General features: G+C 43.5%; 1 protein-coding gene across 2 annotated transcripts in view; it reads right to left on the bottom strand.

Moving 5' to 3' along the window:
- Positions 1-719: 719 nt before the first annotated feature.
- The window catches only part of ZNHIT6 (zinc finger HIT-type containing 6), a 95,813-nt gene continuing 79,654 nt past the window's right edge, over positions 720-16,878 (bottom strand). Inside the window, exons 10-11 of one of the 2 annotated variants that reach the window (XR_006268096.1) lie at positions 1,227-1,411; positions 720-748 (exon numbers count right to left, since the gene is read on the bottom strand). The gene's annotated coding sequence lies outside the window, so the exon portion shown is untranslated. The remainder of the gene's footprint in view (positions 749-1,226; positions 1,412-16,878) is intronic. The other variant, XR_006268097.1, reaches the window with a different exon arrangement.

Below are 16,878 nucleotides of genomic sequence, written 5' to 3'. Positions count from 1 at the left end.
GCTCCTCTGCCTGGCCGCGGCCTTCAGCCCCATGCAGCACGGCCTACAGGAACCAGGTGCTCAGGGGCCGCCCTGGCGTTCTTCCGCGTGGGAGGCCTCCCAAGGAGGTCCGGAGAGCTCTGCCTCTGGTTCTTATTGTCTGAAGTCACTGAGCCTCCTGAAAGTATTTCAAGAATGTGGAGGCCTGACTCACTCTCTTCCTTGAGTTCACAGTCTGAAGTTCATAAAACCGCTTTCCCCTTTAGTCATTCTTATTCAAACATCGGCTCACATGCCTCACAGATGGAGCTGGCAGGAGGAATCCAGGGCCACATTTTTTTGCTCAGGATGTGAAAGTAGATGAGGAGTGAAGGAGATCAAGGAGAGATTATTCACCAAGAGCCAGGCCCCTTTGGCAGGGGCTGCTGATGTGTGCAGAGAACTGCTGGCTGACTCGGAGCAAGAGACCCCAGTAGAAAGGAAAGCTGAGGAAGCCAGCCTCTCCAGCCTTAGTTTCCTCAACAGCCTCTCTACACCTACTGTAGAGCGTCAGGCTTCCCTGGTGGCTCAGTCAGTAAAGAGACCACCTGCAATGCAGGAGATGTGGGTTCAATCGCTGGGTTGAAAAGATCCTCTGGAGGAGGGCATGGCAACCCACTCCAGTATTCTTGCCTGGAGAATCCTGTAGACAGAGGAGCCTGGAAGGCTACGGTCCATAGGGTCTCAAAGAGTTGGACACGACTGGAGCGACTTAGCATGCAAACCTGCACTGGAGAGAAGCATGATAAAGATGAAATGAGTTAATCCATGTAAAACACTCAGAATACTGCCTGATACATAATAAACACTCAATAAATACTAGCTTATTACTAATATCATTACTCATAGTTGGCAAGGAGTGAGTTTTCTAAACACAGAGTGATGGGGAGAGAGGGAGTCTTCCTGGAATAAGACTGCATGGGTTACACCTGAAAGGAGAACCTCCCCCTGCAGTGTCTGGAGTGCTCTGGCTGAGGAGGACTTGGGAAGTAGCACACAGTGGGAAGAGCGGTGCCAAGAGAAGAAATTCAAGTGTCCGCCTCTGACCGGACATCCAAAGACAAAGCTGTAACTAAAGTACTTCTTCTGGATGGGAAATAGGTATCAAAACATCCAGAGAAGAAACAAAAGGTACACAGAAGAGACATTTAGGTCTTGGGCTGAGCAGACAAAGAGCCCAGTGCAGTTTCCAAATTGGTATTATTCACCTTATTTCCCCTGTTGCCATGTAGCCGATGACATTATCAGCAAGACAGGCCGGCCAAGAATGGATCAGATGCTCTGTTTTCCTCCTTTCTGACTCCGGCTCACTTTAGAGGATGGAGGATGCCAGGAGACTTCCAGATCAAAACTCCCGTCCACACCACTGCCTCGGGCTGTTTTGAGATCCATCCTGGAACACATAGTCAGTTATCTTGACTCACAGGTTTGAGTCTAAGCGGTCTTAGCACTGCTGGAATTCTGCTTGGCTAAGGCAAACCTTTCTGCCTTTCTGAACACTCAATCTACAGAGAAACTCTCACTCCTGCCCAATTTAGACAAGGTGCTGAGCACCCTGGCAGAGCTACAGAAAGGGACGCATGCAGCCCCAGAGAGCCTCTGGAATTCATTTGGCAGGCCCACTGCTTTATTTCTTCCTGCTCCCTCAGCCCCTCTGTCCTTATACCCCCTCCCCTCCTGCTTCAAGTGGCCAAAAGGTTGAGCACCTGCCTCTGGGTGCATCTGCCATTGCAGTGACCACACAGTAAGAATCCTGCATGAATTTGAAAGGTCTTAAAAAAAAAAAAAGTAAAAATAGTCCCAGAGATGATTAAAGGGTTTCACTGAAGGAATTGAAAAAAATTATTAGTGGCTTAAAAACAGATGGCTGAATACTATAGGAGGAGAAAGCCACTTTAGACCAATGACATTACTCTCTTGATGCATGGAAAAGTAACTGAGAGGAGAATTGAGGTGATTTTTGAAAGAAGGAAAGGTCATTAGATTCTTTACTATTAATCATAAAAATTCCTCAATTTTTTATTAACCAGCTTTCCCCCCTATTAATTAGATACATGCTATGTCAAGTAATTCAAACTGTGTAGAAGGGAATGAGGTAAAAAGTGAAATTCCTTTTCTCCACTATATACTCTCCTCCCCACACCTTCCTGAGTCCCACTCCCTAGCAGTAACCACTCTGAACAGTTCCTTCCCTATCTTTTTAGAATTTTCTATGTACATTCCAGCCACCTCTCACACTACTCTTCTTAACTCATGCACAAAGAGCCTTCAAACTTGGGATCTTGCAGCATTATGCTTCTTTTGTCAGGAAAGCTCCTCTAGTTTTTGTGGCTAGCCCCTTCAGGACTGTCACCGGCTCAGAGAGGCAGCCTGAAACATCTCTATTTAAACAGGAGCCTCATTGTCACCACCATTCTCTACCCCAATAATCCAGGCTCATCACTGTCTGCCCAGCCTGTAGCACAATGTCTGATGCACAGAAGGTATTTGATAAATATATGATGGATGCATGAGTGAGTACATTAGTTGCACACACACACACAAACACTCTCATACAAGTGTATAGATTCTTTTCACAAAATATAAATGCAGTGGTATTATAGCTAGGGGTCTGAAAAAATGATAATAAGTAACATTTCTTGAGCACATTTGTTCCAAGGCCTATTCTAAGCTTTGATGTACGCTTTCGTTTAATTCTTACAACAATCCCATAAGATAGGTAGTAATACTACCCCACTTTACAGATGAGGAAACAAAGAAATGGGGACACAGGGAGGTTAACTGACGTCCTCAGGTGACACAGCTTGCAAATGGCAGAGCTAGCACATATACATTTCCCTTAATCTTATAATGACTTTGGCCTTAGCAAACATTTTATTGTGACAAAATATACATAACAAAACTTACCATTTTAACCATTTTTAAGTGTACAGTTCAGTGGCATTAGGTACATTCCCATGTTGTGCAACCAACACCATCCATCTCAGGAACGTTTGTCATCTTCCTAAGCTGAAACTCTGCACCCACTTATTCAACAAAAACTCTCCATCCCCTCTTCCTTCCAGCCCCTGGCAAACACCATTATATTTTCTGTCTCCATGAATTTGAATACTCCTGGTACCTCTAGGGCTTCCCAGGTGGCTCGGTGGTAAAGAATCCACCTGCCAGGCAGGAGATGCCAGTTCGATTCCTGGATCAGGAAGATCCCCTTGAGAAGGAAATGGCAACCCACCCCAGTATTCTTGCCTGGGAAATCTCATGGACAGAGGAGCCTAGAGGCTACAGTCCATGGCGTCAGACACACCTTAGCAGCTAAACAACAACAAGGTACCTCATGTAAGTGGACTCACACAGTATATGTCCTTCTGTAGCTTATTTCACTTTGCACAATGTCTTCTTTAACTAATATTTTAATGAGTAATTTTATTGAATAAAATATTTGAGCACACGATATGAAATTCAAAAGGTACAAAAGGACATAGAATAAAAAGCAAGTTCTTCTCCCACCTCTGTCTCCAGGCACCCCTGGGGCAATCATTCTTCTCAGGACCCAGAGATGCTCTATGCATATACAATTATATGCCCACATCTATTTTTTATACCAGTCATTGCATATTCTACATACTCTTCTGTCTCTTGCATTTCCCATTTAATTTGGAGATTATTCCATGTCTCTATACATAGAATGGCCTCTCAGTAACTTTTTTAAACTGAAATATAATATACATAAAGGGAAGTGCATATACTATAAAAGTCCAGCTGAATGTGTTCACAAGCTGAACATATCCATATAACTAGGACCCTGATCGAGAAACGTAACATTATCAGTCCCTCCAAGTCTCTCTCTGTTCCTCTTCAGGCATGGCCCATCCCCTCCTCAAGGGTAGTCACTCTCCTGACATCTTAACAGACTAGATCAGGTTTGCCAGTTTATGTAATTTTTACAAAAAAATTCTACTGCATATCCTCTGGTGAAGGGCTCGTTTTGTTCACCACTATGCTGATGAAATCCATCAATGTCACTGACTTTCAGCCAATATTTAACAAATCTCTGAATAAATTAAGGCCCTTGTTGCTGCCGATGAGACCATCCCTGCCTGTTTGATGTTTTGCTCAGTCTCAGCCTCACAACACTGGCCTTTCTCTAAATGGCATGGTAAATGCCTGAAAGAGTTCCCAGATAGCCGAAATTCACCACCAGATGCAGCTCGTGATGAAAACCAGCAGCCTGGTGTTGAGAGGGCTTATGTGGGCATGAGCAGAGGGGAAGGAGGAGCAGCAGCCTCCCTTTCTGATCAGCATCTTTACAGCCACGGCTCAGTAAGACAAGCTTTTGGAGCCCTCATTCACTCCGCCAGGAACTCAAATCTCAAATTCCCTGTACATGAGAAATCATGACAAAGCACTGATCTGCATTCCCCTTGCAAATGTTACTTTGAAAGTGGAGTCAAAACTACTTCCAAGTAAAGAGCAGAGCAGCTTTAACTAATACCGGCAAAGGGCCTAAGAAAAGAGATGGAGTTAATGTATTCCATCTGTTTGTTTTCTCTCTCGTGCCCTAAGACTCAGGACAAAATACCAGTTTGGCAAAGAAATTGTATATACAGGGCAGGAACAAGGTACCGACAGGGCAAGGCTGGACACACTGTCCAACCTGAGTTGGCCACGTATGAACTTGAAATCCCCAACTGGCAAATCTGTCCCCAACCTCCCCCCCACCCCTAGCCTGGCAATGACAGCAGTATCTATTTCCAGATATGAGTTGTTATTCGTCAGGACCAATCAGCACTTTCATGTAGGGCCAATCATCGCTGCCCTGATTGGTTCAGGAGGCAACATGCAGGACTGCATTCTTGTGGTTTGCCCTTCCAGAAAGGCCTTTCCCAAGCACCACATGCTGCCTGCAGCATGGGTCTGGGTCCAGCAGAAGAAGGGGAGGCAAAGCTGTGCCCTGTGGCAGACTCTTTTTTACCAGAAAAATACTGTGCTTCTTGCCTGGGTTGAAACCATTCCTTCTCCCCACATAGGCCTTCTCTTGCAAGGCTTTGCTGCACAGTCTCCAAAAGACCTCTTCTCTATGTACCTGCCAGCTTGTAACAAATAATTATAGTGGCTGCTGGGTATCCTTCTAAAATGGTCATGACCTCATTCAGTTATTTTAGCAGCAAAAATATTCACAGAAAACCCAAGACAATCCAAAAATCATCTCCTAGCTTTCAGTTAAGATGTGAAAAGAGAGAAAAGGAAGGAAGGATAAGCATAAGAAAAGAGCTTGTGGGAGAAGTTGAAAATAAATCTTTTCCAAGTTCAGAAAGAATATCCCATTTAAGTGCTTTATAAAGGTTTTCTTTGATGAGTAGTAGAGTATTGCACAAGGTGTATAACTTTCTAGTGGCTTTTCAACCAGGCTTCTTTTGATAGGTGTCTGATACCCACTGCAGACAAGGGGAAAGGATACAGGGGGAGACCATGTACTCCTACCGCTAATCAGGGATGGGGAAGGTCTGCCAAGGCCATTGCCATCTCTCAGTTTGTATCACCAGGAGCCTGTGGAGGCCACTCCTGGATAAATACAACCCTGTCTAGATCTATTCCACGAAATTATATCACAGTCCTTTCTGGAAACTTCTTAAAAAAGAGAATGGAGATGAGAAATGCCCACAGGGAAGGTTTTCATAGCGGTCCACAAGCTCAACTAGCTGGAATCTGAAGAAGGCAAGAAAAAAAAAAAAAGAAAATGGAATCTTCATCCCAATGATTGAACAGAAGATAAGCAAACATCAGGTGACAGAACAAACAGGCAGGGAATATGACCTACCAGTCCTGGGAAGGGATATAGTTCTTGTATTACTCTCAAAATGTGAGGAGGTTCTAATTAACTCTGCAGCTTTGAACCCAAGTCTGAGCAAAAGCTTCAGTCTTGATTCCTGGAAGAGCTGTATGAAGTGCAAGGGCCAAGGGCTTTTCAAGCTGATAGGATCTGAGAATCAGTCTCCTGTGAACAGAAGTTCCCAGAACCAACAGTAGCTGGCAGCAGATAACCTCTCCAAGCTGGAAGATAGCTGAATCCTTGACTGTTAGTGCCAGAAGGTATCTTAGAGATGGCCCAAGCCCCAGTCCTCTGCTTTAGAGATGAGGAAACCTAGGCCCAGAAAGGGTAAAAGCTTGTCCCAGGTCACAGAACTAGGTATGTGACCAGCATCAAGGTGATCTGGCTTTCATTGCCACACCTCAGCCAATGTGTAACCCAAGATCAAAATAGTCAGGGGCAGAAGGAAAGGGAAAAGTTATGGGTTTTGAGTCATTAGTAACCCTAGCATTAGATACGCAGTTGACATCATCAGCCAGCTAACTCTGCTGATGTCTCATGTTCTCAATGTAAGAGGCAGTATCTATTGTACTAATGAGGGGACTAGTACCATTAGCCATTTGGCAGACATTTTTTTCAAGTTTAGGGTTCTAGCAATATATATGTTTATATATATAAACATATATATATATGTATATATTAATAGAAGGCATCCCTGATGGCTCAGTGGGTAAAGAATCCTCCTGCAATGCAGGAACTGCAGGAGACTTGGGTTTGATCCCTGGGTTGGGAATATCCTCTGGAGGAGGAAATGGCAACCCACTCCTGTATTCTTGCCAGGAAAATCACATGCACAGAGGAGCCTGGTGGGCTACAGTCCAAAGGGTCACAAAGAGTTGGACATGATGAGCATACACACACACACACACACACACACACACACGGAGATTTATATAATATAATCACTAAATATACACCTTGAGCATTTTATTATGTAGATTGAATGAACATTTGTCCTTTAATTTTTCCAGGAAAAAAAAATTCCTTTGAATTATACACAAAGTTATATGACTTGTAGTTTAAAAACAAAATTGGTTAGGTCCCCCTCCTTTTTTCACTGTTTATTAGTTTTTTAAAAGTGACTAGTTTTTAAAAAGTAACGAAGGTGTTGAAAGAGCAGACATAAAGTCCATTCAATCACCCCTGGCAGGATGAGGAACATTTGTCCAATGGTGGAGTTCCTGAATTGGGACAAGGAAGAAGGGCTTGCCTATGAAAGGCATGGGTAAGCCGGTATATTCTAGATGCTTATTTTGGGGGGCCCCTCAAGGGACTGAGTAATTAGAATGCCAAGTTGAGAGAGGATATAGAGTTTTTTCTCATTGTTTTCTAATGTAGGTTAGCTAAAACAGCTACAATACTGGGAGACCTCTTGTATTTTATTCAAGGTAGAAGAATGACAGTCATAGTCATTTAAGTCTAGTAGGACCTCAGAAATCACCTAATCCAGAACCTTCATTTTCCAGATCAGAAAACAGAACCCCAGATAGATCTAGTAACTTGATCAAGGTTAGCACAAGCTCTCTGGGGGCGGAGACAGCATTCCAGCAAGTCTGTGAATCTTTTAAATTGCAAGCCATACAAAATGTGTATGCTGAGTACTCCCCTGGCAGATTTCAATCTACGTGAATTAACTGGAAGATTTAAATGAAGATTTTTAAATGTTTTCATTATAATCATTACCCAGCCCTCCAAAGGGTTTAGGTATGAACGCTTTGGAGACAGATTTTTCTCTTCTCTTAGAGGTGCTGGAGTCTGTGCAGTTCTAGACCACTGCTGATAAAACAGAATGGGTGGACTGATAGGAGCCAGATGCTGGGAGGCTGCTCCTCGTAAGTGTCACCAACTTGCCTCAATTACGCACCCTAGTTGTTTGTAGCAGGTCATCTCTGGCAGCTGAAGTCTATACTTTTCAGTGATGGTCCCATCCGATGACAACTGTCCACAAAACCAAGGCTGGCCAGCACTGAACCTCCTTGGCGCTCCCGAAATGCTCCAGACCTCAAAACCCCAAAGACAGTTTGATGAATGAGCCCACACCCTTTGAGCTTAATGGTGCTCTCACCACTCCACAAGGATGGCTTTGAAAAGTAGCACTAATGGTAGTTGCTCAGTTGTGTCTGACTCTTTGTGACTGCATGGACAGTGGCCCACAAGGCTTCTCTGCCCATGGGATTCTCCAGGCAAGAAAACTGGAGTGGGTTGCCATGCCCTCCTCCAGGGGATCTTCCTGACCCAGGGATTGAACCTGAGTCTCCTGCATTGCAGGCAGATTCTTTACTATTTGAGCCACCAAGGAGGACTGCTATTTATTTATTGAACAGTTATTGTGTACAGAGCTCAAGACCTGTTATCTTATTTCCTCTCAATATCAGCAACGCAAGGTAGGGGTAATGGCTCCCTGATACAGAGATGAGGAAAGAAGAGGTCGGCCAAGGCTTAGTAACTCACCTACTTAACTCACACAGCTTGTAAGCGGCAGAGCTGGTCAAATCATTGACTCTTGGACTCTAAAACTTTTGCTTTCTGGGTCAGAGTCCCTGCTGGTAAAGCAGCAGCCATACACTCCAGTTCCAGATTTCAAGTTATTGTCAGAAAGCTTCCTAATTCTAATGTGTTTGGAATCCTGTCTTCTGAAACTTCGTGTTTGTCAAGCATACATATGACTTCCTTCGATTTCTCTGCAAATTTTTACCAAATAAAACCATATGCACTTCCATAGCAACATTACAACACAAACATGGTGTAATCTTTGTCCACTGCAGTACACAGCTTGAAAAGTTTTTATTTTTAAATAAAAAAAAAAAACAAAAAAAAACCCTACATCTGTATACAGTTGAACTGAACCCCATGGCAACAAATACAAACATAAACGAGAGCTCTTCTCTTTAAGTATTTTCTTCTTTTCTTTGCAGGCAAGAGTCTGAGAACATCAGAAACTGGGTTGTACCACTTGTGACTAAGCAGAGCTCCACTTCGGTGACCAAGGAGCCGCCAGGGCGACGCGGGCCTCCAGCAGGACAATGGCCCCTGCCCGCTGCGCGCGCGCGCGCGCCACTCCCGGCTCGGGAGCCCTGGCCACCGGCGCTTGACGCACGCGGAGCGGCGGGGGCCGCGGCCCCGGCCTCTCGGAACCCGAGAGCGGCTCGCAAGACGAGCTGGGTCAGGTCCCCGGGGGAGGCCGGGCGCCACCCGACCCGCAGGAAAGCGGGTGGCCCTAGGGGAGAGACCGGGAATGCGGGCACATCCTTCCGTTGCCGCTCTGCCTCTGCACCCCCCGGGCATGGCGCCGGCCGGTCCCATTTCATCCTCCCCACGAACCTCCCAAGCGGTGTTGCAATGAGCCACGTTCACAAACGAAATCCTCCAGCCTCACGGACCATATGAACTCGCCCAAGCCGCCTCGGCTGGGAAGGTGGAGCGAAGGGATTTGAAAACAGGACTTTTTTTTTTTCTTTTACTCTATTTCGCTTGGCTCCCGACTCCTAGGGCGCCAAGTTAGGTAATTCGCGCCCCTTCGCGCCGGCTGTCGTGATGCTTCCCGGAGCAGTCCTGGGTGCGCCTCCTGGGGAGCGCTGGGGCGGAGGCATCGGCTGCGCTGAGTGATGCAGGTAAAGGCGGGTTTGTCTGGCTGAGGTCCCTGCTTCTTTCCTCTGATTCTCCCTCCTCCTAGAGCCCCAGCTGTTTAAGACTTTCTATGTCTTGACAAATGGAGACACTACCGAAGTGAAGACAATCCCAAACAAACTAGGCAACGGGTTTATGCGGTGGTTTGTTCTCGTTTCCATGGGGAAAGGCCCAGCACGCACTTGCTGATGGGGGATGGGGGTAGCTGTCACGGAGTAAATGCTATTCTCTGTTTCATTCTCATGAACCGGAGAGACTTATTATGAGCAGGTGCTAAAACCTGAATGTTCTTGGCTGCTTCCTCACTGAGCTTGTGCTGAGGTATCCAGTTGACTGCTGAGGGGGTGGGAGGGGGTGGGGGTGGGTAGGTTGAAGAACATCCGAGTGATGATAACAAGAAAACCTCCCATTTCTGAAATACTTGCTAGGTGCCAGGCACTCTGAGAAGCCCTTTATAGCATTTCAGCCTGACAAAGCAGGGGAGGCAGATAATACTGTTTATTCTCATTTAACTCATGAGAGATCCAGAGCTTTCAGAGGTAGTCTGTTCTGCCCCCAGGTCCTGCAGTGACAGAGCGGGTTCTGTCCAGAGCTTCAGACTTCAGAGCCTGTCCAGCAGTGATTTCCCCATAGAGGAGGGTGTTGGTTGGTTGGTTAGTGGCGCAGTGGTGTCTGACTCCTTTGAGAGTCAGACATATATAGCCCACCAGGCTACTCTGTACATGGGATTTCCCAGGCAAAAATACTGGAATGGGTTGCCATTTCCTTCTCCAGGGGATTTTCCCAGCGCAGGGATGGAACCAATGTTTCCTGCTTTGTCAGGCAGGAGAGAGTGACCTAGGGAAGCCACTAGTGAAGCCCCAGAAGGGGGTAAGTGTGTGCTCAGTCGTGTCTCCTATGCCATCTGAGAAGAGGGTAGGGGGCCACTCCAAAAAGACACTCATAACACTGTGCCAGGAGAGACATAGACTCTTGGGTGGTCTTGAACCAGCTTTAGGATATGGTGGGGGAGGAGAAGAGTGGGAACACCCCCGCTTCTTGTCCAGATCCAAAGAGGGGATCCAAAGTTCAGTTCTTTATTTAATCAATTGTTTTTTGTTTTCAGAACTAAAGTGGAAATGACCCAGTGAGGAAGGAAAGTGAGCACCGCCTGCCCTGGCCACACAATTAAAACATATACGCTGGCCAAAGGTGCATCACTCCTCCGCCCATCTCTTCAGACTGAGAAAGGCTCATTTTGACCTGGAAGCCTATTAAAGCATTCCACTGGGGGAATTCTCTGCCCCTGCTGGAGGGACACTGTGAGAAAAGCTTGTTCTTTAGAATGCAGCCACACAAAAGGTTTTGTGCAAATACCGAGTCATGATTCTATAAATGCAAAGAAGCATTAGGGATGGTATGTGAACAAAAGCTGGACAGAGGATGCACACCCAGATGCTGTCTTGGCCAGGTTGCAGTTTCAATGATCTAATGTTTTCTGGCTCCTTCTTGCTTTGCTTTTTCCAATTTGGTTTGAATATTTGCATTGCTGTATTATTTTTCCTGTACAATTGCTATTGTCTGTACACAATTAGGTCATTTTCACAGTTGGGTGAGGAGACACTTCAGACCTGAGATGAGCTGCAGCTGCTAGCTGATTCCCTCCTGGGTTGTGTAATTAGATCCCCGTCCTGTTGGCCCCAAAGACACTACCTGCACCCAACATCTGTTGGGTTTTAATGTAAGCCATCTAACCAAGCGGAAAGAAACCATGACATCCCTTTGTAATGGTGGCTAAGCACATCTTGTCTTTGTAAGTTTTGGGTTAATTTGCTGATCTAGTCATCCTGTTCTTTGTGCCAAATCTAATCTTGTATTGCTATGATCCAGACAAGAGAAAGGACTGTTTCCTGGCAGCCGGTGGCTTCTTGGTTTGTGGCAGGTCTGCTGAAGACCTGGGCAAGGGAGAAGAAAAGGAAATTAACAGGACGAGGAGGAAGGACCAGCTACCTCCAGAAGTGCACACGGAAATTCATGTAGATGTTCAGGTCAGTACAGAGGCTGGACTTCGATCTCGGACTTTGGTTCCATCCCTGTGCTGGACTTTTGTGTATGGTGTTAGAAGGTGTTCTAGTTTCATTCTTTTACAAGTGGTTGACCAGTTTTCTCAGCACCACTTGTTAAAGAGGTTGTCTTTTTTCCATTGTATATCCTTGCCTCCTTTGTCGAAGATAAGGTGTCCATAGGTTCATGGATTTATCTCTGGGCTTTCTATTCTGTTCCATTGATCTATATTGCTGTCTTTGTGCCAGTACCATACTGTCTTGATGACTGTGGCTTTGTAGTAGAGTCTGAAGTCAGGCAGGTTGATTACTCCAGTTCCATTCTTCTTTCTCAAGATTACTTTGGCTATTCGAGGTTTTTTGAATTCCCATACGAATTGTGAAATTATTTGTTCTAGTTCTGTGAAAAATACCGTTGGTAGCTTGATAGGGATTGCATTGAATCTATAGATTGCTTTGGGTAGTATAGCCATTTTGACAATATTGATTCTTCCAATCCATGAACACAGTATATTTCTCCATCTGTTTGTGTCCTCTTTGATTTCTTTCATCAGTGTTTTATAGTTTTCTATGTATAGGTCTTTTGTTTCTTTAGGTAGATATACTCCTAAGTATTTTATTCTTTTTGTTGCAGTGGTGAATGGTATTGTTTCCTTAATTTCTCTTTCTGTTTTCTCATTGTTAGTGTATAGGAATGCAAGGGATTTCTTTCCTTCTACTAACCCTGGGGTTCTTCATTTCTTCCTTCTCTAGTTGCTTTAGGTGTAGAGTTAGGTTATTTATTTGACTTTTTTCTTGTTTCTTGAGGTAAGCCTGTAATGCTATGAATCTTCCCCTTAGCACTGCTTTTACAGTGTCCCATAGGTTTTGGGTTGTTGTGTTTTCATTTTCATTCATTTCTATACATATTTTGATTTCTTTTTTGATTTCTTCTATGATTTGTTGGTTATTCAGAAGCATGTTATTTAGCCTCCATATATTTGAATTTTTAACAATTTTTTTCCTGTAATTGAGATCTAATCTTACTGCACTGTGGTCAGAAAAGATGACTGGAATGATTTCAATTTTTTGAATTTACCAAGACTAGATTTATGGCCCAGGATGTGATCTATTCTGGAGAAGGTTCCGTGTGCACTTGAGAAAAAGGTGAAGTTGATTGTTTTGGGGTGAAATGTCCTATAGATACCAATTAGGTCTAGCTGGTCCATTGTGTCATTTAAGTTTGTGTTTCCTTGTTAATTTCTGTTTAGTTGATCTATCCATGGTTGTGAGTGGGGTATAAAGTCCCCACTATTATTGTGTTACTATTAATTTCCTCTTTCATACTCATTAGCATTTGCCTTACATATTGTGGTGCTATGTTGGGTGCATATATATTTATAATTGTTATATCTTCTTCTTGGATTGATCTTTGATCATTATGTAGTGTCCTTCTTTGTCTCTTTTCACATCCTTTATTTGAAAGTCTATTTTATCTGATATGAGTTTTGCGACTCCTGCTTTCTTTCGGTCTCCATTTGCGCGAAATATTTTTTTCCAGCCCTTCACTTTTAGTCTGTATGTGTCCTTGTTTTGAGGTGGGTCTCTTGTAGACAGCATATATAGGGGTCTTGTTTTTATCCATTCAGCCAGTCTTTGTCTTTTGGTTGGGGCATTCAACCCATTTACATTTAAGGTAATTATTGATAGGTGTGGTCCCGTTGCCATTTTCTTTGTTGTTTTGGGTTCACGTTTATACAACCTTTCTGCATTTCCTGTCTAGAGAAGATCCTTTAGCATTTGTTGAAGAGCTGATTTGGTGGTGCTGAATTCTCTCAGCTTTTGCTTGTCTGTAAAGCTTTTGAATTCTCCTTCATATCTGAATGAGATCCTTGCTGGGTACAGTAATCTAGGTTGTAGGTTATTCTCTTTCATTACTTTAAGTATGTCCTGCCATTCCCTTCTGGCCTGAAGGGTTTCTATTGATAGATCAGCTGTTATCCTTATGGGAATCCCTTTGTGTGTTATTTGTTGTTTCTCCCTTGCTGCTTTTAATATTTGTTCTTTGTGTTTGATCTTTGTTAATTTGATTAATATGTGTCTTGGGGTGTTTCGCCTTGGGTTTATCCTGTTTGGGACTCTCTGGGTTTCTTGGACTTGGGTGGCTATTTCCTTCCCCATTTTAGGGAAGTTTTCAGCTATTATCTCCTCGAGTATCTTCTCATGGCCTTTCTTTTTGTCTTCTTCTTCTGGGACTCCTATGATTCGAATGTTGAGCCCCTTGACTCTTAACGTGCTTCATAATCAGACATGACTGTGCCCAGCTTATTAAATGGGCAGGATGGTCTCTCTGGCTCAGCTTTCTCATTGTTTTCTGCTTGCTTCCTCTTTGGTACCTTAGGTCTGAATCTGACAGTGGCCTTGTTGCTCCTCTTTTCTTTTTTCCTTTTTATCCAGATCACTTGTTCACCATTCATTTACTAGCTATTTGATCCCCTTCTGTGTGTCAGACATGTGTTAGATGCTGGAGTTACAAGTGAGTCAGGAGTCTTTGCTCTCATGGAGCCTGCAGTCTCATGAGGGACACCAACTACGAGTGTGATAGGGAAACCCGTATTCAGGTGCTGAGTGATGGCTGGAGGAGGAGGCAGCCAACCCTGAGAGATGGGACACCTTATCTAAGTTCTCACAGATGGCTGATGACAGAGTTGAAACTAAAGATATCATTTGGGAATAGAAACCTGGCCTTCTGCCATCTTCTCCTTCCAAGACACCACACTCACAATCTTCTCCTCTTAATTCATTCTCATCCAGTTGCACATACTTAGAACTTACCCTTTTCTCAAAACTGAGCTATTCCCATCTCAGTAGGATTCACATTTGTCACTAAAGCTAGATGTCTGTCCTATCTCTAAGAATTGATGTGCCGATAAGTTGAGCTGACAGACATAAAAGTGCTTTGAGAACTAAACCCAATACAAACCTAAGCACCAAAGCTACTATCTAAAATATTGATTCAATACATGAATCCATCAAGGGATCAATCATTAATACTAGGTTCTCTGGGGGCAGGACATGTCTTCATATACAGGATGGCCCCATCCCTAAAGGAATTTGGGGACAAGTTGATGGTACAGGGTTAAAGAGGGAAGAAAGTAGGCATTTATTGAGTATTTATTATGTGGTATGCAGAGTGCTACCTGCTTGTCCTTACAGTATCTCAGATAATTGTCATAACAATCTAGGAGGTTGGAGTGATTCTTCTTAATGTATGAATGGAATACCCTCCCCCAATCCCTGTCTGTTCAGGCACAATGTAGCATAATAGCTAAAAGCCTTGTAACAGGACTCAAACTTCTTGAATTCATATCCAGGCAATGTTAACTACTTTTGGTATGACTGAGCAAATTACTCAGATTCTCTGTACTTCGGTTATAAAATTGGGATGACAAGAATGGTGCCAAAATTTTATGCTTTGTTGTAAGGATAAGATACATGGGAAGTACTTGCCACAGTGTCTAGTACAGAATAAGCACTAGATAAAAATTAGGAATTGTTGTTATTATCCAGCTCTAATCCCTTTTTATCTGCAAAGCCTTCCCAGATCCCCCATCAGAATTGATCTCTTTTGCTTCTGTATCCTCACATCACTGTGGGCATGCCTTAGCACATTCTTATGTGTACGTGGTTATTAGTGTCTGGCATAGAAAACACATTCAATAAATGTCAATGGTTGGATGAATGGATGTTTCTGTCTCCTAGATCTCTCTCCTATGCTCATTGAAGGAAGGTAGTATTGTGTTTCTTGCTATAAGGCAGACAAAACACCCAGATGTTCTAAATAAAATACAACAAATATACTTTGAATGCATGGCCAAACTCTTGTGTAAATTAGGGAAATCCTTATGGACACACACACCCACACAAAGAGGGACTGAAATTCAGAGAGGTAAACTGCTACTGAAACTCTGCTGCTTTGGGAAATCTGACTATCTCATGACTTTGGGGTTTGGTTTCAGGGGCTTTATGGAGGACAGAAGACAAGGCATAGTGTCCTCAAAAGATGTTAAGCTGGAGTGAGATGTCTGCATAAAAGTGAGACTCATGAGGGTAGACTAAGGGGGGAGAAAAAACCCTATCTGCATGAAGAAAAACAAAAGAAATGTCTGTCTTGGCCTGGGCTCATAAAATGTTAAAATCACAGACTTCCCCATCACAGATTTAGAGTTTAAATTTGTATTACCTACATGGTCTGGGAACTATAGCTGCAAATTAGTTTAAGTTGGTCCCAGATTGGTAACTTCCCAGAGCACCTGGCCTCTTCACTGGAGAGATAGTCACCGAGGTCTCACTGGAGTCTAACAGATAAAGCCCCACTGAACATGAGATTACAATCTAAAATTACAAATCCCACTAGGAAACAAGCTACCATGAGTGAAAACTAGTGGAAACCATAGAACTAGACATTATAACAGTTGTCATATATGAAATATAAATTTCTTAAAATGTTTAAATAAATAAAAGGGGGAAACAAAAACATGAAAAAGAATAAATAAAATCTAAAAGATCAGGAAGAATTGAGAAAGAACCAAATACTACTTCTGGAAACAAAAAATACATAATTATTAAAGTTAGAAATATGGTGAATACATAAAAGTAGAATAGATACAGATAAAAGGAGAGTTAGGGAACTGGAAGACAGATCTGAAGAAATTGCTCAGGATACAGGAAAAAAAGGGAGAGTTAGAGAGACAAAGAAATGTGAAACATAAGACGTTAAAGGAGTCAGGAAGAAAAAGAATATGAGAAAGGCAGCATTTAGATAAAATGGCTAAAGTTTCCAGGGTACAGTTCAGTTCAGTTCAGTCACTCAGTCGTGTCCAACTCTTTGCGACCCCATGGACTGCAGCATGCCAGGCCTCCCTGTCCATCACCAACTCCTGGAGTTTACTCAAACTCATGTCCATTGAGTCAGTGATGCCATCCAACCATCTCATCCTCTGTTGTCCCCTTCTCCTCCTGCCTTCAATCTTTCTCAGCATCAGGGTCTTTTCAAATGAGTCAGTTCTTTGCATCAGGTGGCCAAAGTATTGGAGTTTCAGCTTCAACATCAGTTCTTCCAATGAAGGACTTCCAGAGTTAAGGGCAGGAAATAGGACTTGTTTAATTTTTTAATCTAAAGCACTTTGGCAAGGGCCTGACACATAGATGTCCAGTAAATGTTGCATTGAATTGACACGCGTGCTGTGGAATTTGCTTGTCCATTACTTCATACACCTATTTATTTTAAAAATATTCACTAAAGATACAGTTATGAACAAACCAGACAAAACCCTTGTCTTC

This window comes from Cervus canadensis, chromosome 2 (assembly GCF_019320065.1).
Source record: "Cervus canadensis isolate Bull #8, Minnesota chromosome 2, ASM1932006v1, whole genome shotgun sequence".
Lineage (NCBI taxonomy): Eukaryota > Metazoa > Chordata > Mammalia > Artiodactyla > Cervidae > Cervus > Cervus canadensis.
Note: the sequence above shows the minus strand (reverse complement) of the source record. Positions and strands in the feature narration are given on the sequence as shown.